Raw genomic sequence first — 13,272 nt, 5'->3', positions numbered from 1 at the left:
ATGGTGTACGGGAGTGGGAGAAGGGATATATACGTGTGTGTGTGTATATATATATGTATATATACAATTTCAGTATCCTTTTTTAGCTAGAATTGTGTTAAATGCATTTTATATGTTATTCATAAACATAATTTTTAATGGTACCTTAAGTTGCATCAAAGTGATGTACTATGGCGACTTAGGCTGATTCTAAAGATTCGCCATTAAAGAAACTTGCAATAAATATTTATAATAATAATAATAATAACTCTCGTATTACAGAGTTCCAAAACTAGTGCCATTGATTCAAAGGGCATAAACATTTAAAATATCTTAATATATATTTAACTTTACAAAAGTGTTGGACCAGTTTATAGAACAATCAGCAAAATACAAATATGCCTAGCTCATCTTATCCTTATCAATACTGGATATTTTTTATTAGTTTCATCCTTTGGTTGGGTTAATTTTTTTTTCTTTACTTTGATTACCAATAAGACTATTTTTCCCATATACTTGTGTGCTAATTGCATTTCCTCTTTGGGAAAATACTATGATAGTACAGTGTGTCTTCAAAAGATAGGAAGGAAAATATTTATCTTATCAAGACAATTTTGAAAGTTTATGGTCATTACAAAAAGTAAAATTCCTGATTTCACCATTCTCAAAGCCTTTTTCTTTGGCCATGCAGCACGTGGGATCTTAGTTCCCCTACCAGGGATCAAACCTGTGTCCCCCTGCAGTGGAAACACAAAGTCTTAGCCACTGGACCACCAGGGAAGTCCCTCTCAAAGCCTTTTATTCTCATTTCCCATCATTTTACTTTTACCCATTACCACTATGTTCCAGGTAAACCAAACAATTTGCAGTTTTTCATATAAGCCATATGTTCTCCATCACTTTACTTTGCACATGCTGTTCCGTTTCAATGTCCTTTGTCTTACCTCAGTCAAACACACCACACACACCACACATGCACACAGAGCCTGTGGTCTTTCCCAGGCTCTAGTAGTAGCTTGTTATATTTCTCATAATGTCTAACATCCTGCACCATAATCATTAATATTCTTTCTAGACTTTCCCATTAACCTGTGGGTTCTGTGAAGCCAGAGACATCTCATCTTTGATCTCTAGATTCCACATCATTTATCATCATGTTTAGAAGTAAGCAGAAGTTCAGTAAATGGTTCTTTGAATATGAACAGCATTGACTAATAAACACAGTTGCCTTCCTAGTGATAGAACTGAGTGTCATTCCCAGTAATTGCATGACTTTAAGGGGCAGCATGTTTGAGTGGAAAGAATATAAACTTCAGAGTTGGCCAAACTTAGGTTCAAACTCCCAGCTTTGCTATTCAGAGTCCTTGGAGTAATTACCTAATATTTTTGAGACAAAACTGGAACAAATGGTGATCATAAACATACCTTAATAGGATTATTTGAATATAAATTAGGTAATGAGTATATGAAAGAATGTAGTATATAGTAGTTGCTCAATAAATAATAGACATTTTTCTAGTTACTGCTGTATGTTTCCAATATAGCGTCATTTCATGTATATTTCCATTATAATAAATATTAACAAATACAAAGGATTCGATTCTTATGTATGTATTTTTCTTTAAATCATCAAGACTAAGAGACAAGGTCAATTATACTGTCCACATTCTTGTTGCACAGGCAAGAATATTCCTTTTAAATAAATCTTAGAAAAAAATTATATCAGGAAGAAATAGAAAATATAAGCAGACCAAAGCACTGAAACTGAGACTGTGATTAAAAATCTTCCAACAGGGCTTCCCTGGTGGCGCAGTGGTTGAGAGTCCGCCTGCCGATGCAGGGGACACAGGTTCGTGCCCTGGTCCGGGAAGATCCCACATGCCGCGGAGCGGCTGGGCCCGTGAGCCATGGCCGCTGAGCCTGCGCTTCCGGAGCCTGTGCTCCGCAACGGGAGAGGCCACAACAGTGAGAGGCCCATGTACCACACACACACAAAAAATCTTCCAACAAACAAAAGTCTCGGAACAGATGGCTTCACAGGCCAATTCTATCACATACTTAGAGGAGAGCTAAGACCTATCCTTCTCAAATGCTTCCAAAATATAGCAGAGGGAAGAACATTCCCAAACTCATTCTACGAGGCCACCATCACCTTGATACCAAAACCAGACCAAGATGTCATAAAGAAAGAAAACTACAGGCCAATATCACTGATGAACATAGATGCAAAAATCCTCAACAAAATATTAACAAACAGAATCCAACAGCACATTAAAAGGATAATACACCATGATCAAGTGGGGTTTATCCCAGGAATGCAAGGATTCTTCAATATACACAAATCAATCAATGTGATACACCATATTAACAAATGGAAGGAGAAAAACCATATGATCATCTCAATAGATGCAGAAAAAGCTTTCGACAACATTCAACACCCATTTATGATAAAAACCCTCCAGAAAGTAAGCACAGAGGGAACTTACCTCAACATAATAAAGGCCATATATGACAAACCCACAGCCAACATTATTCGCAATGGTGAAAAACTGAAACCATGTCCACTAAGATCTGGAACAAGACAAGGTGGCCCGCTTTCACCACTGTTATTCAACATAGTTTTAGAAGTTTAAGCCACAACAATCAGAGAGGAAAAAGAAATAAAAGGAATCCAAATCAGAAAGGAAGAAGTAAAACTGTCAGAAGTAAAACTGTCACTGTTTGCAAATGACATGACACTATACATAGAGAATCCAAAAGACTCTACCAGAAAACTACTAGAGCTTATCAATGAATTTGTTAAAGTAGCAGGATACAAACTTAATGCACAGAAATCTCTTGCTCTCCTATACACTAATGATGAAACATCTGAAAGAGAAATTAAGGAAACACTCCCATTTACCACTGCAACAAAAAGAATAAAATACCTAGGAATAAACCTACCTAAGGAGACAAAAGGCCTGTATTCAGAAAACTATAAGACACTGATGAAAGAAATTAAAGATGATACAAACAGATGGAGAGATATACCATGTTCTGGGACTGAAAGAATCAACATTCTGAAAATGACTCTACTACCCAAAGCAATCTACAGATTCAATGCAATCCCTATCAAACTACCAATGGCATTCTCCACAGAACTAGAACAAAAAATTTCACAATTTGTATGGAAACACAAAAGACCCCAAATAGCCAAAGCAATCTTGAGAAAGAAAAACGGAGCTGGAGGATTAAGGCTCCCTGAGTTCAGACTATAATACAAAGCTACAGTAATCAAGACAGCATGGTACTAGCACAAAAACAGAAATACAGATCAATGGAACAGGATAGAAAGCCCAGAGATAAACCTATGCACATATGGTCACCTTATTTTTGATAAAGGAGGCAAGAGTATACAATGGAGAAAAGATGGCCTCTTCAATAAGTGGTGCTGGGAAAACTGGACAGCTACATGTAAAAGAATGAAATTAGAATGCTCCCTAACACCATACACAAAAATAAACTCGAAATGGATTAAAGACCTAAAGGTAAGGCCAGACACTATAAAACTCTTAGAGGAAAACATAGGCAGAACATTCTATGACATAAGTCACAGCAAGATCCTTTTTGACCCACCTCCTAGAGAAATGGAAATAAAAACAAAAATAAACAAATGGGCCCTAATAAAACTTAAAAGCTTTTGCACAGCAAAGGAAAACATAAACAAGATAAAAAGACAACCCTCAGAATGGGAGAAAATAGTTGCAAATGAAGCAACTGACAAAGGATTAATCTCTAAAATATAAAAGCAGCTCATGCAGCTCCATAACAAAAAAACAAACAACCCAATCCAAAAATGGGCAGAAGACCTAAATAGACATTTCTCCAAAGAAGATATACAGATAGCCAACAGACACATGAAAGGATGCTCAACATCACTAATCATTAGAGAAATGCAAATCAAAACTACAATGAGATATCACCTCACACCAGTCAGAATGGCCATCATCAAAAAATCTACAAACAATAAATGCTGGAGAGGGTGTGGAGAAAAGGAAACCCTCTTGCACTGTTGGTGGGCATGTAAACTGATACAGCCACTATGTTGAACAGTATGGACGTTCCTTAAAAAATTAAAAATAGAACTACCATACGAACCAGCAGTCCCACTACTGGGCATATACCCTGAGAAAACCATAATTCAAAAAGAGTCATGTACCACAAAGTTCACTGCAGCTCTATGTACAATAGCCAGGACATGGAAGCAACCTAAGTGTCCATCGACAGATGAATGGATAAAGAAGATGTGGCACATATATACAATGGAATATCACTCTGCCATAAAAAAAAATGAAACTGAGTTATTTGTAGTGAGGTGGACAGACCTAGAGTCTGTCATACAGAGTGAAGTAAGTCAGAAAGAGAAAAGCAAATACTGTATGCTAACACATATATATATGGAATCTAAAAAAAAAAAAAAAAAAGGTTCTGAGGAACCTAGGGGCAGGACGGGAATAAAGATGCAGACCTACTAGAGAATGGACTTGAGGACACGGGGAGGGGGAGGGGTAAGCTGGGACGAAGTGAGAGAGTGGCATGGACTTATATGTGCTACCAAATGTAAAATAGATAGCTAGTGGGAAGCAGCTACATAGCACAGGGAGATCAGCTCAGGGGGATAGGGAGGGTGGGAGGAAGATGCAAGAGGAAGGAGATATGGGGATATATGTATATATATAGCTGATTCACTTTGTTATACAGCAGAAACTAACACACCATTGTAAAGCAATGATACTCCAATAAAGATGTTTTAAAAAAAAAAGAATTAGCTATTACCACAGTTGAGAAAAGAAGGCCTATATTTTCCAAAGGCAAGAGAATAAAGTACTCTGTAAAATAACACATGATCTAATCATCTGCTGCTTAATTTTTTTTGTTGTTTGCTCCATTAATACTGCTGAAGGTATTTGGGGACCTGAAATTACTATAAATAAAAGTACTGCTATCCCTGATGGCAAAAGAAAAGAACTTTTGGAACATGCTCTACTTTTCACTGCCAAAATTATATTCACTTGGGCCACACTAAAGAAGTACGTGAAATCTTCCCAGTTGAAAATCAGATTTAAACCAGTGGTACGTTCAGCCCCAACGCGTGCACACATGCTCGCGTGTATACAAACACGCACACATACCAGAAATTCTCTGAAGCTCAGCTTCTGTTTATCGCACAGCCAAGATTCGTACGTGCCTTCTGTGTGCCTTCTTTGAGGCTAAAAGGCATTTACATCCATCTGCCAACCAGATGAACCCAGGGAAAAAGTCACAAAGTCTACACAAATGAGGATGACACAAGTATTTGTGCAGAATAAATTTGCCAAGATTTTTTTCCCTCTACCCTTATCCCATACCCCATGCAAGCTGTTTTTAAGTCCCACATACTGCAGTTTCCCTTCTGCTGACAGCTCAAATCATCTCCTCCAGGACTTTGTGTTCTCAGGCCTCATTCCAGGCAATTCTCCATGATTAAATGTAGAATGTGTAGCCCCTAGTATGGTGCTAAGAACAACAAAACGTGCTCAATGCACAAGTGTTCGTTTCTAACTTTTCAAACCCCTCTGAGCACTCACAGAATTATCCTCCACACCTTTCCACACAGGGTCAAAGTTATTGCCCCAGGCAGGGCTTCTCAAATGCTGAGAAATGCCCACAGAATTTCCATTTTAGGGGGTTCTAATATCCTAAAATTTGAAAAAATGCCAAAACCAGATTTTAAAAAGTAATAGTACCTTTTAAACTTTTACACCTAACAAAAGAATGTTTTTAAATATAATATATTCGATGGTGATATTTACAAGGTAACTATAGAATCTATAAAAAAATGTTACAGCCAGTATAGCCCAGGAATGCAACAGGAGTCAAACATGCATGCTATTCCTCACCTTCCAAGTCTGTTAATCGTGTTTTGTTTATGTGTAAAGGCTCATTGGGAAGTGACATTTGAAATATAAATTTCAAGCCCTTTGAAACGTAAACTCTTCACTCAAAAAGCCTTAACTCCCATCCTCATCACAGTGCTTACCTCCACACATCTTTGGCAAGGAAACCACAAGCAAATAATGAAAGAGTTAGGGATAAGATTTGCCCTGAAAAGAAGGGGGAAAGAGAGACTTAGAGGAGCCAGATGAGGCCATTATGTCCAGATCTACTTACAGGTTGAATTGAAAAGAATTTCTTTCCACAACCCCCTGGCAACTCATTCCCTGTTGCCAAGGAGGCCTTGACCTCACCCTTGGATAAGCAGAGCCCCACACCAGCCTCCCAAGAGAGTGAACTGTCATGGGAGCTCTGACACTCAGGCCAATAAATTAGGAGGCTATGACTAGAATAATTTTCCCTAGACTTTTCTGGTGAAAGTAAGCTATTCCTCCTGTAGAGATGCTTCAGGAGTTTATAACTTGTAAACTGAGATTGTTTTTCTGAAGTAATTACAAGGCACCAATGAACAATGAACACTGAGTAGTATTTTAAATGATGAGTTATTTTAGTTTCAAGAGAAATAAACAATGAGAGATTCAAAGTGATTATAATGACAGACAAACACACAGAGTAATGCATTTATAACTGGAAACTGCAGGTTAAAGTATGACACTAAATATATACCAGGACATGATATACCCATGCTTTTGTGGAATTGTAAGGTTGAAGACATGATGTGATTGTTTTATGGGTTACTGAATTGTAGAAAAAATTATATACAGACGAATAGTATGCAGGAAGTCTGCATGATGCAGTAAAACAGCATGGGATTTGGTGTCCTTCTGACCTTCTCCTCTCTCTTTATCTCTGCAATCTGGCTTCTGCCCCCATCACTGCCTAGCCCCTAGTTTCCCTGAAACTACTTTTGCCAAAAAGGTAAACTCACTGTTGTTCAATCCAAAGAACACTTTTCAGTCTTTGTCTTACTTGATCTCCCTCCACAGCATTTGACTCTGTGGAAAATGCCCTCTTTCTTCATACTCTCATTCTTGACTTCCTTAACATTCATCTCTCTTGGATGTCGTCTGATAACTCCTTCTCAGTCTCCCTGCAAATTCTTCTTTCATCTTGATCACTTCAGTGTTATTGCTAAAGGTGCCACTGTGGGTTCTTTTTTTTTTTCTTCTCAATGTACATTATCTCCCTGATGACTTCATCTATGACTTTAGGTGCTTTCTCCTTGCTAAAGGACTTCCTGATCTGTACCACCATGTCTGATCTCTCTCCTGAGCTCCAGAACTATAGAGCTAACTGCCTATCAGACATTGTATCAGTTATCTATTACTGTAAAACAAACCACCCCAAATAGTAACTCAAATCAATGGTAATTATTTATTTTACTCACAAGTCTGGAGGTCAGCTTGGCTCAGCTGGTAGTTCTGACTGCATGCAGGTCCCTCACGTAGTTGTGGCCAGACAATGGTTGGGGCTGACAGCATCTCAAAGTCTTCTTCATTCAATTGTCTGTTACCCAGGATGGAAGCCTTCAATAGCTGGAGACTTGAACTCTGGGCCATCTCTCTCTATATGTAAGTATGTGGTCACTCCATGTGGTGGCCCCAGGGTAGGCAGACTTCTTACATGATAGCTGAAAGCTCTGAAAAAGAACTCATGTTCAGAACCAATCTAACATTCAGAGCAAGGCCATGTTAGTCTCCTATTGGACATAAACAATCTCACAGAATACCAACCTTAGACAAGGTTACTCTGAGATCATGACAGGACGAAATAAAGAAAGGCCTCTTCTTAACTTTGTGTAAGTACGGACAAAAACACATCACTATGGCAACTGCAAAATGTCCAACCATAGAATTACCCCCACATTCTGACAACACACAATCTAGACCAAATTTCTTTCTCAAACCTTCCCCCAAATCACCCAACCAAATCCCAAATCCTATAATGGGTTCTTTCTAACAATTAATACCCAAAAAAATAACTACTAAAAGAGGTAAGAGTGGGCTCTAAGGGAGCTCTAACTTTAAATTACCTGCTCTTTTAATTTGTGATACTTGGATCTCTTAAAGCCCACTTTTACCTCTTTTAGTAGTTATTTTGGGGGGTTATTAATTTTTCCCTGTTCAAATAACTGTCATGGTTTCTGTCTCCCAACTGGACCTTGTCTGATATAGAACTTAAAAGCTCAACAATAAAGGATTAGTTAAATAAATGAGGATACATCCATAAAATGGAATAATATTGGGAGTTGTCAGTGCCCTTCAGTCAAAGCCTACCAGGAACAAAATAAAGAAAAATAATAAAATAAACAAAACAAAAATAAAGAAATGGGACCTAATTAAACTCAAAAGCTTTTGCAGAGCAAAGGAAACCATAAACAAAACAAAAAGACAATCCACAGAATGGGAGAAAATATTTGCAAACGTCGTGACCTACAAAGGATTAGTCTTCAAAATTTACAAACAGCTCATGCAGCTCAATATAAAAAACAACAACAACAACCACCCAATCAAAAAATGGGCAGGGGCTTCCCTGGTGGCGCAGTGGTTGAGAGTCCGCCTGCCAATGCAGGGGACAGAGGTTCATGCCCCGGTCCAGGAAGATCCCACATGCCACGGAGCGGCTGGGCCCGTGAGCCATGGCCGCTGAGCCTGCGCGTCCGGAGCCTGTGCTCCGCAACGGGAGAGGCCACAACAGTGAGAGGCCCGCGTACCGCAAAAAAAAAAAAAAAAGGGCAGAAGACCTAAATAGACATTTCTCCAGAGAAGACATACAGATGGCCAAGAGGCACATGAAAAGATGTTCAACATTGCTAATTATTAGAGAAATGAAAATCAAAACTATAATGAGATATCACCTCATACCAGTCAGAATGGCCATCATTACAAAAACCTACAAACAATAAATGGTGGGGTTTCCCTGGTGGCGCAGTGGTTGAGAGTCTGCCTGCTGATGCAGAGGACACGGGTTCGTGCCCCGGTCCGGGGTGATCCCACATGCCGCGGAGCAGCTGGGCCCGTGAGCCATGGCCATTGAGCCTGCACGTCCGGAGCCTGTGCTCCACAACGGGAGAGGCCACAACAGTGAGAGGCCCTCGTACTGGAAAAAAAAAAAAAATGCTGGAGAGGGTGTGAAGAAAAGGGAACCCTCCTACACTGTTGGTGGGAATGTAAATTGGTACAGTCACTATGGAGAACAGTATGGAGGCTCCTTAAGCAACTAAAAATAGAGCGACCATATGATCTAGCAATCCTGCTCCTGGGCTTATATCCAGAAAAAAACATGGTTCAAAAGGATACATGCACCCCAATGTTCATTGCAGCACTGTTTACAATAGCCAAGACATGGAAGCAACCTAAGTGTCCATCGACAGATGAATGGATAAAGAAGATGTGGTACATATATACAAAGGAATATCACTCAGCCATTAGAAAGAATGAAATAGTACCATTTGCAGCAACATGGATAGACCTGGAGATTATCATACTAAGTGAAGTTAAGTCAGAGAGAGAAAAATAAATATCATATGATATCACTTATATGCAGAATCTAAGAAACATATACAAATGAACTTATTTATAAAACAGAAACAGACTCACAGACTTAGAGATCAACTTACAGTTACCAGGGTGGAAGGGTTGAAGGGAGGGATAGATTGGGAGTTTGGAATTGACATGTACACACTGCTATATTTAAAACAGATTACCAACAGGACCTACTGTATAGCACAGGGAATGCTCTTAATATACTGTAATAACCTAAATGGGAAATGAATTTGAAAAAGAATAGATAAATGTACATGTATAACTGAATCGCTTTGCTGTACACCTGAAAACTAACACGACATTGTCAATCAACTATGCTCCAATTAAAAGAAAAAAAAGCAGGTACTACCTCTAGCCTGAGGAATAGGGACAATAAAGGACTAGGAGAAGCCCTCTGGGCCCCAAGGCTGAGATTCAAACCTCTTCAAAGAGGGAGTCGCTACCACAGGCCGCCTGCAGTGGCAAAAAAAAAAAAAAAAACTTGGCTGAGGGCACAGGCTGGCACTGATCTGTAAAAACAGCTCATCACTGCTGCTGGGTGTGGATAGGCGGGAGCTGGTAGGCGGGAGCTGGTCTGCAGGAGTGACCTGCCTTTGCTGGTTGGTGTGGGTGGGCCAGAGTGTGTCTGTTGAAGTGGCCAGCATTGCTTGTGGGTGCAGACAGCTGAAGCTGCTCTCAAGTGGCTGCAGATAGGGAGAGATGGCCTGAGGGTGCAGCTCAAGCTCCTGCTTATGGCTGTGGGGCTCAGAATGTATATGGAGGGCTGGAACCTGGAAGAGAAGTGTTTTCTTGCAACTACTGCACCCAGTGCCCTCTACTGATGAAATGAATATCCCGCCAGCTGGCAAAAGAAATGTTTATAGGACTTAGCTAGAGCAACACAAAGGAAGACAAAGAAGGGGGAATTTGGAGCTCAGAGACAATAAACTGGTTAACTGTCACCTTGTAAGTTTTCACTGTTATAAATATTATCAACATTCACATAAATATTTATGGATATCTTATTATTTTCCTTAGGTTAAATTACTGAGTCCAGAGACTCAAACATTTAAAAATTTGGATAGATAATAATAATAATAATAATAATAATAAAACTTTTCCATAAAGCTGTGCAAATTTATATTCATTCCAGCAGAATATGAATATATGAAGAACAAGCACACTCTGGGCAGTTCTAGGAGGCTGACGTGTTGGAACAAATCCTTACACAGTGAGTGATCTTAGCTGAATGCCCAGCTTAGCCAGCTCCTGTTCTCCACTCATTTTTTTGTGGAGTCTTTCTCTACGGTGATTTTGTGGGTTTTTTGTTTGTTTGTTTGTTTGTTAAAATAGTTAGCAAAGCAGAGATAAAGCTATGATTCTAATAGTTGGAAAAAAAATTTTAATGAAACATGAGACTATCCACAAATGACATCTGATTCTTGAAAAAAATGTGATTCAGGAAAGCCAAGGTCCATGTCCACATTTTGAAATTGAGGGCTTCGGACACATTTAGAATGTCTTCTCACTAATGTCAAGATTCTCATACACTAACTTGCAGGGTTGTTATGAGGATCAGTAATGACATATATAAAACACCCAGGAGGAGTCAATACATAGTAGCTTTATTTCCCGAGAGCATTGCTGTTAAACTGCTAAGAATCCAAGTGTATATATTTTCCATATATATATATATATATATATATATATATATATGTCAAAGTTGTTTTCATTAACGATGTAAATACAACTCCTCATTCCCGAGCTATAACTGTGCTACAATAAAGTTATGCCCTGATGACTATTAATTACAGATTTGATGGTATTTCTTTCCAGTTTCTTAACAAATACCATTTGTCTTTAACTGCATTCACTGCAATAAAATCTCAATGCAATGAGCGAAAGTGGAAGGGAATCAGATATTACACATTCTTTACATTTGTCTTTGTTCCCAATGCACTTAATTTTTATTACCATTTGGGCACTTATCCTGCCTATGCTGTGGCAGGCGGGGATACTCACCACTATACTAATGAGGAAAATGACTATCTTGCCTACTTTGTAATAAACCATTTACATGTGTCTTCATTTTAAGAAGACTCCGTGAAGCAAAAGCCCATTGGAGTAATTATCAATATTTCTAGCATTGTGCTTTATATGTGTAAGTTCCTTAACTATCAGGGGTACAAACACAAATGCTTTCATGGACCAGGTATGTTATCATAAATAAATGAAACTGGAATCATTTAAAATAGGAGGGATCCATGGAAGACATACAAAATTGGAGAAAGCTTACCCCATCTAAAGACATTTATACAAAATAAAATAAATTAAATTAAATGATAAAATAAAACAAAAGATACTAGGGAAAAAATCTACAACCTACATTAGACTGTTACCCACTTATGACTTCTGTATCAATCTTGGGTAAACTGAATTAGATGCTGAAGTAGTGCTAAGAAAGAACTAAAACTGGGTTCACCAAAGAAAATCAGGACTCATTTCTGAGCCAGAAGTCCCAGTGATTCTAGCTCAGTACCTGGAGCTCCGCGCTCTCTACCTCCCTTTGGCCTCCATGATGCCAGCACCTCCCATTCTTCTCCATATCATTCCCCACCGTGCACTGCATTTGAGCCCTTAATTTTTTTTTTTTTTTTACTGTAAAGCTCACTAACATAAAATGCACTGTTTTAACCATTAAAAAGTGTAAAATTTATGGCACTTAGTACATTCAAATGCTTTGCAACCATCACCATTATCTAGTTTCAAAACATTTTCATCACCCCAAAAAGAGACCCTACCATTAAACAGTCACTCCCCATGTCACTATCCCCCAGTGCCTGGCAACCATTGGTTTTCTTTCTGTGAAACCTTTGTTTTTGTTTTTTATTGCATCCTCAGTTCATCCAACATCCAAAGTAAATTAGAGCAGAACTCAAGTCTGAAAAGATTAGAAAACAGAGCACTGAGTTGGGGCAGAAAAACAGCTCTCCAGTTGTGCTTTCTGGATTCAAAGTTAGGGTAGGAGGGAACACCAGTGATAAGCCCCTTTGCTCTCCTCAGTCTGGCTAAAAGAGTCCATCAACTCACTCCAGAATAAAAACATATGACAGGTCTCCTATTCTCTCAGTTTTTAACTGCATTTTCACTTTCTTCTATCTAGTTCTTTTATGCTTTTTAACACAAACATGTTCTAACTTGCAACTTATTGAAATACAATTAATTTGAAGATCGAAGTTTGAGGTAATTTCCCTACTGAAGTTTTTTTCCTGTTCTCCCTTGGTCATTTCTCTTCTTTTACCCTAAATTGTGGCTGATTATATATTCTGTTGCCCCTCCAAATGCTTTTGCTTTATGCTTTGAGTCAGCTGAAAAGGAGTTTACTATGCCTGGTATAAACACTCGTACAATCTCTCTTGTGTCAAAGTGCTTTCCTTGGCTGAATCGGGATTGTCGATTGATGGTGTCAGTCTCCTTGGAACCATGTGAGGCACTCTGAATTGGGAGGAGTCCCCTCCAAGGTTGAATCTCTCTAAATGGTGAATTGCCAGCTAGTTATACCAATACATTGAAATACCTCTTGAGGTGCAACGTGATCTACACTGACCAGATCTTGGGATTCTTGGAGGTCAATCTTTTAGTCACTTATTCATCAGTCCATGATAAATTCACTTGTACCAAATTTGGCCATTTTTCTTTTTTTTTTAAACACCTTTATTGGAATATAATTGCTTTACAATGGTGTGTTAGTTTCTGATTTATAACAAAGTGAATCAGCTATACATATACATATATC

General features: G+C 38.7%; 1 protein-coding gene across 1 annotated transcript in view; it reads right to left on the bottom strand.

The window, feature by feature from the left end:
- TMC1 (transmembrane channel like 1) overlaps positions 1 to 13,272 on the bottom strand; it is a 396,715-nt gene that overhangs the window by 150,559 nt on the left and 232,884 nt on the right. Inside the window, exon 4 of the mRNA XM_081237467.1 lies at positions 7,340 to 7,591. The gene's annotated coding sequence lies outside the window, so the exon portion shown is untranslated. The remainder of the gene's footprint in view (positions 1 to 7,339; positions 7,592 to 13,272) is intronic.

Source organism: Mesoplodon bidens, assembly GCF_964165515.1.
Source record: "Mesoplodon bidens genome assembly, chromosome: 6".
Classification (NCBI taxonomy): Eukaryota; Metazoa; Chordata; class Mammalia; order Artiodactyla; family Ziphiidae; genus Mesoplodon; species Mesoplodon bidens.
This window is presented reverse-complemented; position numbering and strand designations above follow the sequence as displayed.